Source organism: Arachis ipaensis, chromosome B9 (assembly GCF_059453495.1).
Source record: "Arachis ipaensis isolate K30076 ecotype BB chromosome B9, ASM5945349v1, whole genome shotgun sequence".
Taxonomy (NCBI): domain Eukaryota; kingdom Viridiplantae; phylum Streptophyta; class Magnoliopsida; order Fabales; family Fabaceae; genus Arachis; species Arachis ipaensis.
The window spans coordinates 99832051-99846195 of NC_142444.1; the positions used below are offsets into that span (position 1 = coordinate 99832051).

Genomic DNA, 14145 nt, shown 5'->3' on the forward strand with positions numbered 1-14145 from the left:
CCAGTTCTTTTTTTTATTATGAACCACTGCCATGCCTCCCTTCTTGGGGACAACTTGGACAGGGCTCACCCAGTAGCTATCAGAAATAGGATAAATAATCCTAGCCTCTAGTAACTTAGTGACCTCTTTCTGCACCACCTCCTTCATGGCTGGATTCAGCCGCCTCTGTGGTTGCACTACTGGCTTGGCATCATCTTCTAGTAGGATCTTGTGCATGCATCTAGCTGGGCTAATGCCCTTAAGATCACTTATGGACCACCCAAGAGTTGTCTTGTGTGTTCTTAGCACCTGAATTAGTGCTTTCTCTTCCTGTGGCTCTAAGGTAGAGCTTATGATTACTGGAAAAGCGTCATCTTTTCCCAGAAATGCATATTTCAGAGATGGTGGTAGTGGGTTGAGCTCGGGTTTAGGAGGCTTCTCCTCTTCCTGAGGAGTTTTCAGAGGTTCTTCTGTTTTCTCTTATTCCTCCAGATCAGGCTAAACATCTTTAAAAATGTTCTCTAGCTCTGATTCGAGATTCTCAGTCATATTGACCTCTTCTACCAGAGAGTCAATGATGTCAGCGCTCAGGCAGTCTTTTGGTGTGTCTGGATGCTGCACAGCTTTGACAGCATTCAACTTGGACTCATCCTCATTGACTCTCAGGGTTATCTCCCCTTTTTGGACATCAATGAGGGTTCGTCCAGTTGCTAGGAAAGGTCTTCCTAGAATGAGAGTTGCACTCTTGTGCTCTTCTATCTCTAGCACTACAAAGTCAGTGGGAAAGGCAAATAGCCCAACCTTGACAATCATGTCCTCAATTATGCCTGATGGAATCTTAATGGAGCCATCAGCAAGTTGGAGGCATATCTGGGTTGGTTTAACCTCATCAGTCAAACCAAGATTTTTGATAGTGGATGCAGGTATTAGATTGATACTTGCCCCAAGATCACAAAAAAGATGTCTTGGTACAGGCACCCCCTAATGTGCATGGTATCATAAAGCTTCCGGGGTCTTTAAGCTTCTCTGGTAAGCTTTTCAGAATGACTGCACTGCATTCTTCAGTGAGGTAAACTTTTTCAGTTTCTCTCCAATCCTTCTTATGACTTAAGATCTCTTTCATGAACTTAGCATAAGAGGGTATTTGCTCAAGTGCCTCTGCAAACAGAATCTTTATTTCAAGAGTCCTAAGATAGTCTGCAACGCGGGCAAATTGTTTATCCTGTTCCGCTTGGCAGAGTTTCTGAGGATAAGGCATCTTGGCTTTATATTCTTCAACCTTAGTTGCTGCAGGTTTATTTCCTACAGAAGGGGTTGGAGAAGCTTGCTTAAGGGGGTTGTTATCAGCACTTGCAGGTGTCTGATCCCTTATTGGCGTTTGAACGCCAGAATTGGGTGCTGCATGGGCGTTTAACGCCAGATTGCCACCCTTTTCTGGCATTTGGACACCAGAATTGGCCATCCCTTGGGCGTTTAACGCCACTTTCTTTCCCTTTTCTGGCGTTTGAACGCCAGAATCATTCCTCTCTGGGCTCTTACTGTCCTCAGAGAGATTTTGGGCAGTGGGTTGGTCATCCTCTGTCAGTTGTTCCTTTCTTGGCTTTCTGCTACTTTGAGTTGAGACATTCAATATCTTCCCACTTCTTAATTGAACAGCTTGGCATTCTTTTGTTATCTGTTTAGATAGCTGCTGTCTTGTCTGATCCAATTGTGCTTCCATATTCTGGTTAGCATCTTTAGTGTCTTGGAGTATCTCTTTGAATTCTGCAAACTATTTTGTTATAATAATCAATTGCTGGTTGAGTTCAGCAACTTGTTCTCGAGGACTAAGTTTAGTGGATGCTGCTTTAGCTTATTCTTTCATGGAGGACCCACTACTTAAGTATATATATTGATTTCTAGAAACTGTATCAATGAGCTCTTGAGCCTCTTCAATTGTCTTTCTCATATGTATAGATCCACCAGCTGAGTGGTCTAGAGATATTTGGTCCTTTTCTGTAAGACCATAGTAAAAGATATCCAACTGCACTCATTCTGAAAATATTTCAGAGGGACATTTCCTTAGCATCCCTCTGTACCTCTCCCAGGCATTATAAAGGGATTCATTATCCTCTTTTTTAAAGCCTTGAATGTCCAGCCTTAGCTGTGTCATCCTTTTTGGAGGGAAATATTGATTCAAAAATTTTTTTGATAACTATTTCCATGTTTTTATACTTGCTGTGGGTTGGTTATTTAACCACCTCTTAGCTTGATCTTTTTACAGCAAATGGAAATAGCAAACAGGAAAACTTTGAATGTCAAGATGAACACCAAGAACAAATTTTAAAAATTTTTAAGAAAATAGAAACACAAAGGACACCAAACTTAAAAATTTTTATATTTTGGACACTAATAATTTGAAAATGCACAAGAAAAACAAGAAAAGACACAAAACAAGAAAAACTAAAGATCAAACAAGGAAAATAAACAGGAACAACTTGAAGATTAAGAAAGAACTAGGAACATATAATTAGAAAAATTGAAAGAAAAATAAAATCATGCAATTGACACCAAACTTAAAACATAAAACTAAACTCAAACAGAAGACTAAATTATGAAGTTATTGGGTTTTTTTTTTAAAATTTTCGAAAATAAATTAGAAAAAAAATAAGGGTTTTAAAATTTTTAACCAAAAATAATAATAGAAGACTCAATTTTAGCAAAGCTGAGTCAAAAACTTGGTACACGGAATTGTGATCCTACACTTTTCTTCACAACTCCGTGTAACTTACCAGCAAGTGCACTGGGTCGTCCAAGTAATAAACCTTACGTGAGTAAGGGTCGATCCCACGGAGATTGTCGACTTGAAGCAAGCTATGGTCATCCTTGAAAATCTCAGTCAGGCAGATTCAAATGGTTATAAGGTTTTGATAATTAAAAGATAAATAAAACAGAAAATAAGAATAAGCTACTTAGGTAATTCATTTGTGGGAATTTCAGATAAGCGTCCGGAGATGCTTTGTTGCTTCTGAACCTCTGCTTTCCTATTGCCTTCTTCCAACCATGTGTTATTTCCTTCCATGGCAAGTTGTAAGATCCTCTCAGTGAAAATGGTCCTCTACAGTTTCTGCACGGCTAATCAACTGTCGGATTTCTCGTCTCGGATGAAAAATACCAGGTACAGCTACCGCATGGCTAATCATCTGTCGGTTCCTACTAGTGTCGGAATAGGATCCATTGATCCTTCTTCACACTATCACCTGTGCCCAACATTCACAGGTTTGAAGCTCGTCACAGTCATTCCTTCCCGGATCCTACTCGGAATACCACAGACAAGGTTTAGACTTTCCAGATCCCAGAAATGGCTGCCAATAATTCTAGCCTATACCACTTTGATACTAATCTCATGGACTCGGTCTGTGTATTACATATCCAAGAGAATATACTCTATCTATCGTCCAATGACTACGTTGAACATCATGTAGACCGCTTTGTGGTTGTCAGGCACGCGATCTTGGCTAAGCACGTAACGAAGATTGGGTGATTGTCACGGGTCACCCCTTCATTCTGACTTAACTGAATTAAGAACGAGAGTATATCTTGGAGAAGTAGAAGTGATTGAATAGAAAAACAATAGTACTTGCATTAATTCATGAAGAACAGCAGAGCTCCACACCTTAATCTATGGGGTGTAGAAACTCCACCGTAGAAAATACATAAGTGAAAAAGGTCTAGGCATGGTCGTGAGGCTAGCCTCCAAATGTGTACAATGGTCTAAAGATGGTAAAGTGATCAAAGGATGAAAAACTGGTCAAAGACGTAAAATAAATCTCTAAAAGTGGTTTTTATACTAAACTAGTAACCTAGGGTTACAGAAAATGAGTAACTAAGTGCAGATAGTGCAGAAATCCACTTCCAGGGCCCACTTGGTGTGTGCTTGGGCTGAGCATTGAAGCTTTTTCGTGCATAGGCTGTTCCTGGAGTTAAACGCCAGCTTTGGTGCCAGTTTGGGCGTTTAACTCTAATTCTGGTGCCAGTTTGGGTGTTTTACGCCAAGATATTTTAGGCTGGCTTTGGATGCCAGTTTGAGCCATCAAATCTCGAACAAAGTATGGACTATTATATATTTCTGGAAAGCCCAAGATGTCTACTTTTTAACGCAATTAAGAGAGTACCGATTGGGCTTCTGTAGCTCCAGAAAATTCACTTCGAGTGCAGACAGGTCAGAATCCAACAGCATCTGCAGTCCTTTTTCAGCCTCTGAATCAGATTTTTGCTCAGGTCCCTCAATTTCAGCCAAAAAATACCTGAAATCACAGAAAAATACACAAACTCATAGTAAAGTCCAAAAATATGATTTTTGAATAAAAACTAATAAAAATATAATAAAAATAATTAAAACATACTAAAAACTATGTAAAAATAATGCCAGCAATAAGCCTGTCCTCCAGGGTGTGATATTTTTTATGCTGTTTTTCATTCTGTTTTTTATTTTTCATTTGTTTTTGTGACTTCACATGATCATCAACCTAAAGAAAACATAAAATAACAATGGAAAATAAATAAATATAATTAAATATCATTGGGTTGCCTCCCAACAAGCGCTTCTTTAAAGTCAATAGCTTGACAGTGAGCTCTTAGAGAGCTTCACAGAGACTCAGAGCTTGATGTTGGCCTCCCAACACCAAACTTAGAAGTTGAGTGTGGGGGCTCTGTTTGAGTCTGTATTGAGAGAAGCTTTTCATGCTTCCTCTCCATGGTTACAGAAGAAGATCCTTGAGCTTTAAACACAAGGTAGTCCTCATTCAATTGCAGGACTAACTCTCCTCTGTCCACATCAATCACAGCTCTTGCTGTGGCAAGGAAGGGTCTTCCAAGGATGACGGATTCATCTTCATCCTTCCCAGTGTCTAGGATTATGAAATCAGCAGGGATGTAAAAGCCTTCAACCTTCACTAAGACATCCTCTACAAGTCCATAAGCCTGTTTCCTTGAATTATCTGCCATCTCTAGTGAGATTCTTGCAGCTTGTACCTCAAATATCCCTAGTTTCTCCATTACAGAGAGTGGCATAAGGTTTATACTTGACCCAAGGTCACACAAATCCTTCTTAAAGGTCATGGTGCCTATTATGCAAGGAATTAAGAACTTTCTGGGATCCGGTTTCTTTTGAGGTAATTTCTGTTGAACCAAGGTATTTGGTTCATTGATGAGCAATGGAGGTTCATCCTCCCAAGTCTCATTACCAAATAACTTGGCATTCATCTTCATGATTGCTCCTAGATACTGAGCAACTTGCTCTTCAATAATATCTTCATCCTCTTCAGAGGAAGAATACTCATCAGAGCTCATGAATGGCAACAGTAAGTTCAGTGGAATCTCTATGGTCTCTATATGAGCCTCAGATTCCTTTGGTTCCTCAATGGGGAACTCCTTAGGGGTCAGTGGACATCCATTGAGTTCTTCCTCATTGGAAATCACTGCCTCTCCCCCCTCTGTGCATTCGGCCGTGTTGGGTATATTGATGGCCTTGCACTCTCTCTTTGGATTCTCTTCTATATTGCTTGGGAGAGTACTAAGAGGGATTTCAGTAACTCTTTTAATCAGCTGACCCACTTGTGCCTCCAAATTTCTAATGGAGGACCTTGTTTCAGTCATGAAACTGAGAGTGGTCTTACTTAGATCAGAGACTATGGTTGCTAAGTCAGAGTGGCTCTGCTTAGAATTCTCTGTCTGTTGCTCAAAAGATTATGGAAAAGGCTTGCTATTGCCAAACCTATTTCTTCCACCATTATTATTATTGAAGCCTTGATTAGGCTTCTGTTGATCCTTCCATGAGAAATTTGGATGATTTCTCCATGAAGGATTATAGGTGTTTTCATAGGTTTCTCCCATGTAATTCACCTTTTCCATTGCAGGATTCTCAGGGTCATAAGCTTCTCCTTCAGAGGAGGCTTCTTTAGCACTACCGGATGCAGCTTGCATTCCAGTCAGACTCTGAAAAATTATATTGACTTGCTGAGTCAATATTTTGTTCTGAGCCAATATGGCATTCAGAGTATCAATCTCAAGAACTCCTTTCTTCTGAGTTGTCCCATTATTCACAGGATTTCTTTCAGAAGTGTACATGAACTGATTATTTGCAACCATCTCAATGAGTTCATGGACTTCTGCAGGCGTCTTCTTCAGATGAAGAGATCCTCCAGCAGAGTGATCCAATGACATCTTGGACAATTCAGACAGACCATCATAGAATATACATAAGATGCTCCATTCTGAAAGCATGTCAGAAGGACACCTTCTGATCAATTGCTTGTATCTTTCTCAAGCTTCATAGAGGGATTCACCTTCCTTCTGTCTGAAGGTTTGGATTTCCACCCTAAGCTTGCTCAACTTTTGAGGGGGAAAGAATTTGGCCAAGAAAGCATTGACCAACTTTTTTCCAAGAGTTCAGGCTTTCTTTAGGTTGTGAGTCCAACCATATCCTAGCTTTGTCTCTTACAGCAAAGGGGAAAATCATAAGTCTGTAGACCTCAGGATTAACCCCATTGGTCTTAACAGTGTCACATATTTGCAAGAATTCAGCTAAGAACTGATGAGGATCTTCCAATGGAAGTCCATGAAACTTGCAATTCTGCTGCATTAGAGAAACTAATTGAGGCTTAAGCTCAAAGTTGTTTGCTCCAATTGCAGGAATTGATATGCTTCTTCCATAGAAGTCAGAAGTGGGCGCAGTAAAGTCACCAAGCATCTTCCTTGCATCTCCACCATTGTTATTGGGTTCGGCCATGTCTTCTTCTTTTTCGAAAATTTCTGTCAGGTCCTCTCCAGAGTGTTGTGCTTTAGCTTCTCTTAGATTCCTCTTTAGAGTCCTTTAGGTTCTGGATCAGCTTCAACAAGAATATTCTTATCCTTGCTCTTGCTCATATGAAAAAGAAGAGAACAGAAAAGAATAAAAATTCTCTATGTCACAGTATAGAGATTACTTTATGTGAGTAGAAGAATAGAGAGAGAGAAAAGTAGTTAAGTAGTTTTGAAAAAGATAAGAAATAGTAAAGCAAACAAAAACTCAAATAGTTAATTGAGAAAGATTTGAAAATCAATTTTGAAAAGATAAGAAGTTAGAAAAAGATTTTGAAATTAAGTTTTGAAAAAGATATGATTGAAAGATATGATTGAAATTTATTTTGAAAAAGATTTGAAAAGGAAATTAAAAAGATTTGATTTTTGAAATTAAAGTTAATTACTTGACTAACAAGAAACTAAAAGATATGATTCTAGAATTTAAAGATTGATCCTTTCTTAATAGGCAAGTAACAACTTGAAAATTTTTTACTCAAAACATTAATTGTTAGCATTAATTTCGAAATATGAAATAAAAATAAGAAAAAGATTTTAAAAATCAATTTTAAAATTTTCGAAAATATTAAGAAGAAAAATGAAAAAGATTTGATTTTTGAAAAAGATTTGAAAAGATAAAATTTTTAAATTGAAATTTTGACTTAACTAATAAGAAACAACTAAATTTTAAAAAAATTTTGACCAAATCAACTCAAAATTTTGAAATTTATGTGAAGAAAAAGGAAAAGATATTTTTTTATTTTTGAATTTTTAATGAGGAGAGAGAAAAACAACTAAATGATGCAAAACATAAAAATTCAAGATCAAAACAAACAATACATGCAAGAACACTTTGAATGTCAAGATGAACACCAAGAACACTTTGAAGATCATGATGAACATCAAGAACATATTTTTGAAAATTTTTAAGAAAAGAAAAACATGCAAGACACCAAACTTAAAAATTTTTAAACTATAGACACTATGAATTAGAAAATGCATATGAAAAACAAGAAAAGACACAAAACAAGAAAATCACAAGATTAAACAAAGAAAATCATTAAGAACAATTTGAAGATCAATGAGGAACACCATGCATGAATTTTCAAAAATAAAAAATGCAATTGACACTAAACTTAAAATTTGACACAAGACTCAAACAAGAAACACAAGATATTTTTTATTTTTATGATTTTATTATTTTTTTATTTTTCGAAAATTATTTTGGAAAAGAAAATAAAGAGATTCAAAATTTTTAATAAGAATTCCAGGAATCATGCAATGTTAGTCTAAAGCTTCGGTCCAAAAATTTAGACATGGCTTAATAGCCAGCCAAGCTTTATGTGAAAGCCTCGGTCCAAAAGATTAGACATAGCTTAGCAGCCAGCCAGGCTTCACATATCATCTGAAACTCTAGAATTCATTCTTGAAAATTCTGAAGAACAAAATATAAATTTTTTTTTTGAATTTTTTTTTTCAAAAATAAAATAAAATAAAATAAAATTACCTAATCTGAGCAACAAGATGAACCGTCAGTTGTCCAAACTCGAACAATCCCCGTCAACGGTGCCAAAAACTTGGTACACCAAATCGTGATCCCACACTTTTCTTCACAACTCCGTGTAACTTACCAGCAAGTGCACTGGGTCGTCCAAGTAATAAACCTTACGTGAGTAAGGGTCGATTCCACGGAGATTGTCGGCTTGAAGCAAGCTATGGTCATCCTTGTAAATCTCAGTCAGGCGGATTCAAATGGTTATAAGGTTTTGATAATTAAAAGATAAATAAAATAGAAAATAAGAATAAGCTACTTATGTAATTCATTGGTGGGAATTTCAGATAAGCGTCTGTAGATGCTTTGTTGCTTCTGAACCTCTGCTTTCCTATTGCCTTCTTCCAACCATGCGTTACTTCCTTCCATGGCAAGCTGTAAGATCCTCTCAGTGAAAATGGTCCTCTACGGTTTCTGCACGGCTAATCAACTGTCGGATTTCTCGTCTCGGATGAAAAATACCAGGAACAGCTACCGCATGACTAATCATCTGTTGGTTCCCGCTAGCGTCGGAATAGGATCCATTGATCCTTTTGCACACTGTCACTTGCGCCCAACATTCGCAGGTTTGAAACTCGTCACAGTCATTCCTTCCTGGATCCTACTCGGAATACCACAGACAAGGTTTAGACTTTCCGGATCCCAGGAATGGCTGCCAACAATTCTAGCCTATACCACGAAGATACTAATCTCACGGACTCGGTCCGTGTATTAGATATACAAGAGAATATACTCCAGCTATCGTCCAATGAGTACATTGAACATCATGTAGACCGCTTTGTGGTTGTCAGGCACGCGATCTTAGCTAAGCGAGTAATGAAGATTGGGTGATTGTCACGGGTCACCCCTTCATTCTGAATTAACTGAATTAAGAATGAGAGTATATCTTGGAGAAGAAGTAGGCATGATTGAATAGAAAAACAATAGTACTTGCATTAATTCATGAAGAACAGCAGAGCTCGACACCTTAATCTATGGAGTGTAGAAACTCCACCGTAGAAAATACATAAGTGAAAAAGGTCTAGGCATGGTCGTGAGGCCAGCCTCCAAACGTGTACAATGGTCTAAAGATGGTAAAGTGATCAAAAGATAAAAAACTGGTCAAAGACGTAAAATAAATCTCTAAAAGTGGTTTTTATATTAAACTGGTAACCTAGGGTTACAGAAAATGAGTAACTAAGTGCTGATAGTGCAGAAATCCACTTACGGGGCCCACTTGGTGTATGCTTGGGTTGAGCATTGAAGCTTTTTCGTGCATAGCCTGTTCTTGGAGTTAAACGCCAGCTTTGGTGCCAGTTTGGGCGTTTTACGCCAAGATGTTTTAGGCTGGCTTTGGACGCCAGTTTGGGCCATCAAATCTCGAGCAAAGTATGAACTATTATATATTTGTGGAAAGCCCAGGATGTCTACTTTCCAACGCAATTGAGAGCACGTGGATTGGGCTTTTTTAGCTCCAGAAAATCCACTTCAAGTGCAGGGAGGTCAGAATCCAACAGCATCTGCAGTCCTTTTTCAGCTTCTGAATCAGATTTTTGCTCAGGTCCCTCAATTTCAGCCAGAAAATACCTAAAATCACAGAAAAATACACAAACTCATAGTAAAGTTCAAAAATATAATTTTTGAATAAAAACTAATAAAAATATAATAAAAAGTAATTAAAACATACTAAAAACTATGTAAAAATAATGCCAAAATGGGTATAAATTATCCGCTCATCAATGGCCGACAGAGGGAAAGCCAAGGTCACTTCAAGAAAGAGGAAGAAACCTCAAGCCTTTACTCTTTCTCCTTTCTATGACTATGCTAAGAACCCTCTCAATGAAGAGGAGAAAGCTGATTAGCAGCTGCCTGCCACTGACATAGATAAGTTTCCTAACCTATACTGTGAGCTCTGCTTCCCGAACTATGTGGGGAAGAACTTGAACATTGAAAAGAAGCTAGCCATCCCCACCGACCTGAGACAGTCCATTGAGGCCCGGATTGAGGGGTTGGGCCTAGCCTTTATTGACAGGGAGCTAGGCAGAGTGAACACATCATGGGTTCAGGAATTCTACTGCAATCTTTTCAGACATAACCTTGATTTCGTTTACCTGCAAGGCCAGCAGATACTGATCACAGAGGCTACCATTGAGGATGCACTCCGCTGTAGGCCTAAGACCAATGAGAAAGATGCATTTTAGCTGGCTGAGGTGGAGTTGCATTGTATGACATTCGACTATGATGCTTTGAGGGAGATAGTTGCCACTCCGGATGCCCCTTGGGTGATGGATTCTAATAACAAGAAACCCAAGGGGGTGCATTTTGTTCATCTGAGTAGGGAGGCTAGGACGTGGCAGCAGATCTTTGCCCATTACGTCATGCCGACCACCCACTTTACCGAGATTCCGGTAGCTATGCTCGTCCTGATTAGTTGCATCATAGAGGGGAAGGAGGTGTATTTCCCCCAGCTGATCAGGAGGTTTATGTAGCGGACACACATTCATGGCACACTCCCATTTCCGACATTGGTCACTCGGATGGTTCAGCTGGCCAGACTCCCCTGGCTAGCAGATGACGTATCACCACCCCCTCCCGTCCCCAGGAAGGAGGAGTTCATTCCGTGGGGACATGGGTGAACGAGAAGCTCCCATCCTGGCGCCGGTCTAGAGCCAAAGCAGCAGCAGCCGGACCTTCTTTTTCATCAGCTGCAGCGGAACCGTCTACACCAGCAGCATCCATTGCACCACCATCACCAACACCCCAGCCGGCGTATCTCTTAGTACAGCATCTGATCCGCTTCATGGAGCATAGTGAGCACCGCATCATGCGACGCCTGGACAGAGTGGATCAGATGTTTATGGCACTCGGTGTTGAGTTACCCCCTCTTCCCGACTCTTCCGCATCCGAGGAGGAGGAGCCAGCTCAGATAGAGGCACCTTTACAGACACAGGCCATCCCAGAGGCTCAGCAGCCCCCTGAGTAGCCACAGCCTCAGCCCCAGCCGCCAAATTCAACTGTTGACCCCCCCCCCCCTCCCATTCTGAGCCTGAGCAGTAGCATCGAGGACGATGCTTCATTTTAAGTGTGGGGAGGTCACCGTCGTCACTGTCGGTGGATAGCAATTTTGGGTGAACATCTCCGGACATTTATCTCCTAGTTTATATTATTTTGCTTTATTTTGCATTTTTTTAGGATTATTATATATACTAGTATTACGGATACTTATATTCTAGTTGTTGCATTTTGCACCTTAGATTGGATACATTTCATAGTTTTAGTAGATCTTCTTTACATAGTTTTTTTGTTTGTTTTAGCCTTTTGGTTGTGATTAGAAAAATATTTTGGATTGTTAAAACCTAGTTGACCCTTTTTGTATATGAAATTTGTTTTGATTGAAAAAAGGGGTAAACTAAGAAATTTTTTTAAAAAAAAAATTCTCAATCACAACGTTACATCAATAAGCTTAGTCAAAATGATAAAATTTTCCAAAGAATTTATCTATAGGGGACCATCCCATTTGATTGAGAAAAATTTTTGTGGAACTTGCTTGAATTATATATTTTGTGAATCATGTTTTGAGCTAAGAACACAAGCTTATGAGATTTGAGCCTAATGGTGTGGTTACATCTTATAACCACTTATTTTCCTTCTTGTGTGTAATTGTTCTCTTTCTATGATTGTGATCCTTGATTTATTTAATTCTATATGTCCATCATCCCTTGTATACATGCACTTATATGATTGAGGCCATTGTTTCATTAGCTCACTTACCCAAATAGCCTACCTTCTACTCTCCATTGTTAGCCAATTTCGAGCCTATACTTAACCCAATTGTTATTTATTTTAGCACATTACAAGCCTAAAGCGAAAAAAAATAAAAGTCTCTTGTTTGGATCTTTGATTAGCTTAGGCTAGTGAGAGTGTTTATTATTCAAGATTGGGGAGAATTGGGAACATTGGTTGGGATAAAAGGGTGTTTTATATTTCTATATTTGGGAATTGGGTACATGCTCATGTATAGATTAAATGTATTAACCTTAGGCATTGATGTTCTTGTGTATAGTTAAAAAAAAAATGAAAAGAAAGAAAAAGAAGAAAAATAATAAATAATGGGACAAAATGCCCCAAAGTAAAGTTCAATAAAATCAATACATAAGTGTTGTAAAATGAAGAAAAAATGCATGTGTATATGAAAAGTGAAGAATGGGTAGTTAGGTTAGCAATTAATTATATAGGTTATTATATAGGTTAGGTGGGAAGTCTAGGTTAATCAAAGATTCAAATTTTAGTCCACTTAACCATATATGACCCTACCGTGACCCTAACCCCATTACAACCTTATGAAAAGTCCTCATGATGATTGTATGCATGCATTGAATGATTGTTGATTGTTAGATGAAGAACAAATCTTGGAAAGCATGATTAGGAAAGAATTGAGTGAATCAACCCCTAAACACTTGAGTGATTAGAGCGGATACACATCTGGTGAGGGTTCGATCGCTCAATTATATGGTTTCATTATGATCATTCTTCTTCATGCAAGTTTGTAAATCTTTTTGATAATTCAATGCAATTGTGGGTTTGGTTTGGTTTGGATTGATTCCTATTGCTCTAGCCCTTATGCCTACATATGTTTTCTTGGAAGTTGAGTTGTTTTAACTAAGTGATTACATTCATATAGATAGTTACATTTAGAGGTTACATTTAGGTAGTTTACATTGAATAAATGTTAATACCCTTTGTCTCTTTCTTGATTTTAGCATGAGGACATGCTTAGTTTAAGTGTTGGAGGCTTGATAAACCCCAATTTTGTGATTTATCTTATATTTATTTTAGGGAATTTCATCACCTTTTCCCACATTTATTCAATGAAATAGCATGGGTTTGTAACTCTCCCTTAATTTGTGCTTAAGTGTAAAAACATGCTTTTTAGGCCCTTTAAATTGGTGATTTTAATTCACTTTAATTCCATTCGATGCCTTGATAGGTTGTTGAGTGATTTCAGGCTCATAAGGCAAGTATTGGATGGAAGAAGTGAAGAGAAAAGCATGCAAAGTGGAGAATGCATGAGGAAACAAGGATTGGGAGTACATCAATGGACGCGCACGCGCCGCAGACGCGCGCGTGGAAGTGAAGTTGCATGGCGACGCGTACGCGTCGATCTTCGCACGTGACCCACTTAAAGTGAAATCGCTGGGGGCAATTTATGAGCTGGCCAGGTCCAATTCCAACTCGTTTCTGAGGGTATTTGATGCAGAATTGAAGATTGAGCAAGGGGGAGCACTTAGTTAGTCATGATGAGCCTTTAGTTAGTTTTCTAGAGAGAGAAGCTCCCTCTTCTCTCTAGAATTAGGTTAGGATTAGGTTAATTTTTCTTAAATCTAGATTTGATTACTTGATTTCATCTTGTTTTCTCTACAATTCCTTATTCTAATACTTCAATTCTTCTTGGTGCTTTTGTTAATTTCTATTTTCATGCTATCTTTTATGTTGATGAATCATTGTTGGAGCTTGATTTCTTTTAATGCAATTTTAAGTTTCCATGTTCTTTTATGTCGATCTTGGTTGCTATTATTGATTTCTTGCTTATGTTGGTTATGAGCTCTTTTAATTCTTGCATTTTGTGATGTTTACTTTGATTGCACACTAGGTGTTCGATAGAATGTTTCCTCTAGTTTTTGAGTAGTTCTCTTTACTCTTGGCCTAGGCTAAAGGAATTGAGTGATCTTGAGTCATTGGGTCTCATTGGATTGGTGATTTGAGAACCCTTAGTGGTCAATTTGATAACCATTGACTCTAGCCTACTACTAAGTCAA

The 14145-nt window shown here is 38.4% G+C and overlaps 1 non-coding gene across 1 annotated transcript; it reads left to right on the plus strand.

Moving 5' to 3' along the window:
* Window positions 1-6237: 6237 nt before the first annotated feature.
* On the plus strand, window positions 6238-6345 carry LOC148545616 (small nucleolar RNA R71). The gene has a single exon (XR_015901523.1). It is a non-coding gene; the product is annotated as a small nucleolar RNA R71 (small nucleolar RNA).
* Window positions 6346-14145: the final 7800 nt, after the last annotated feature.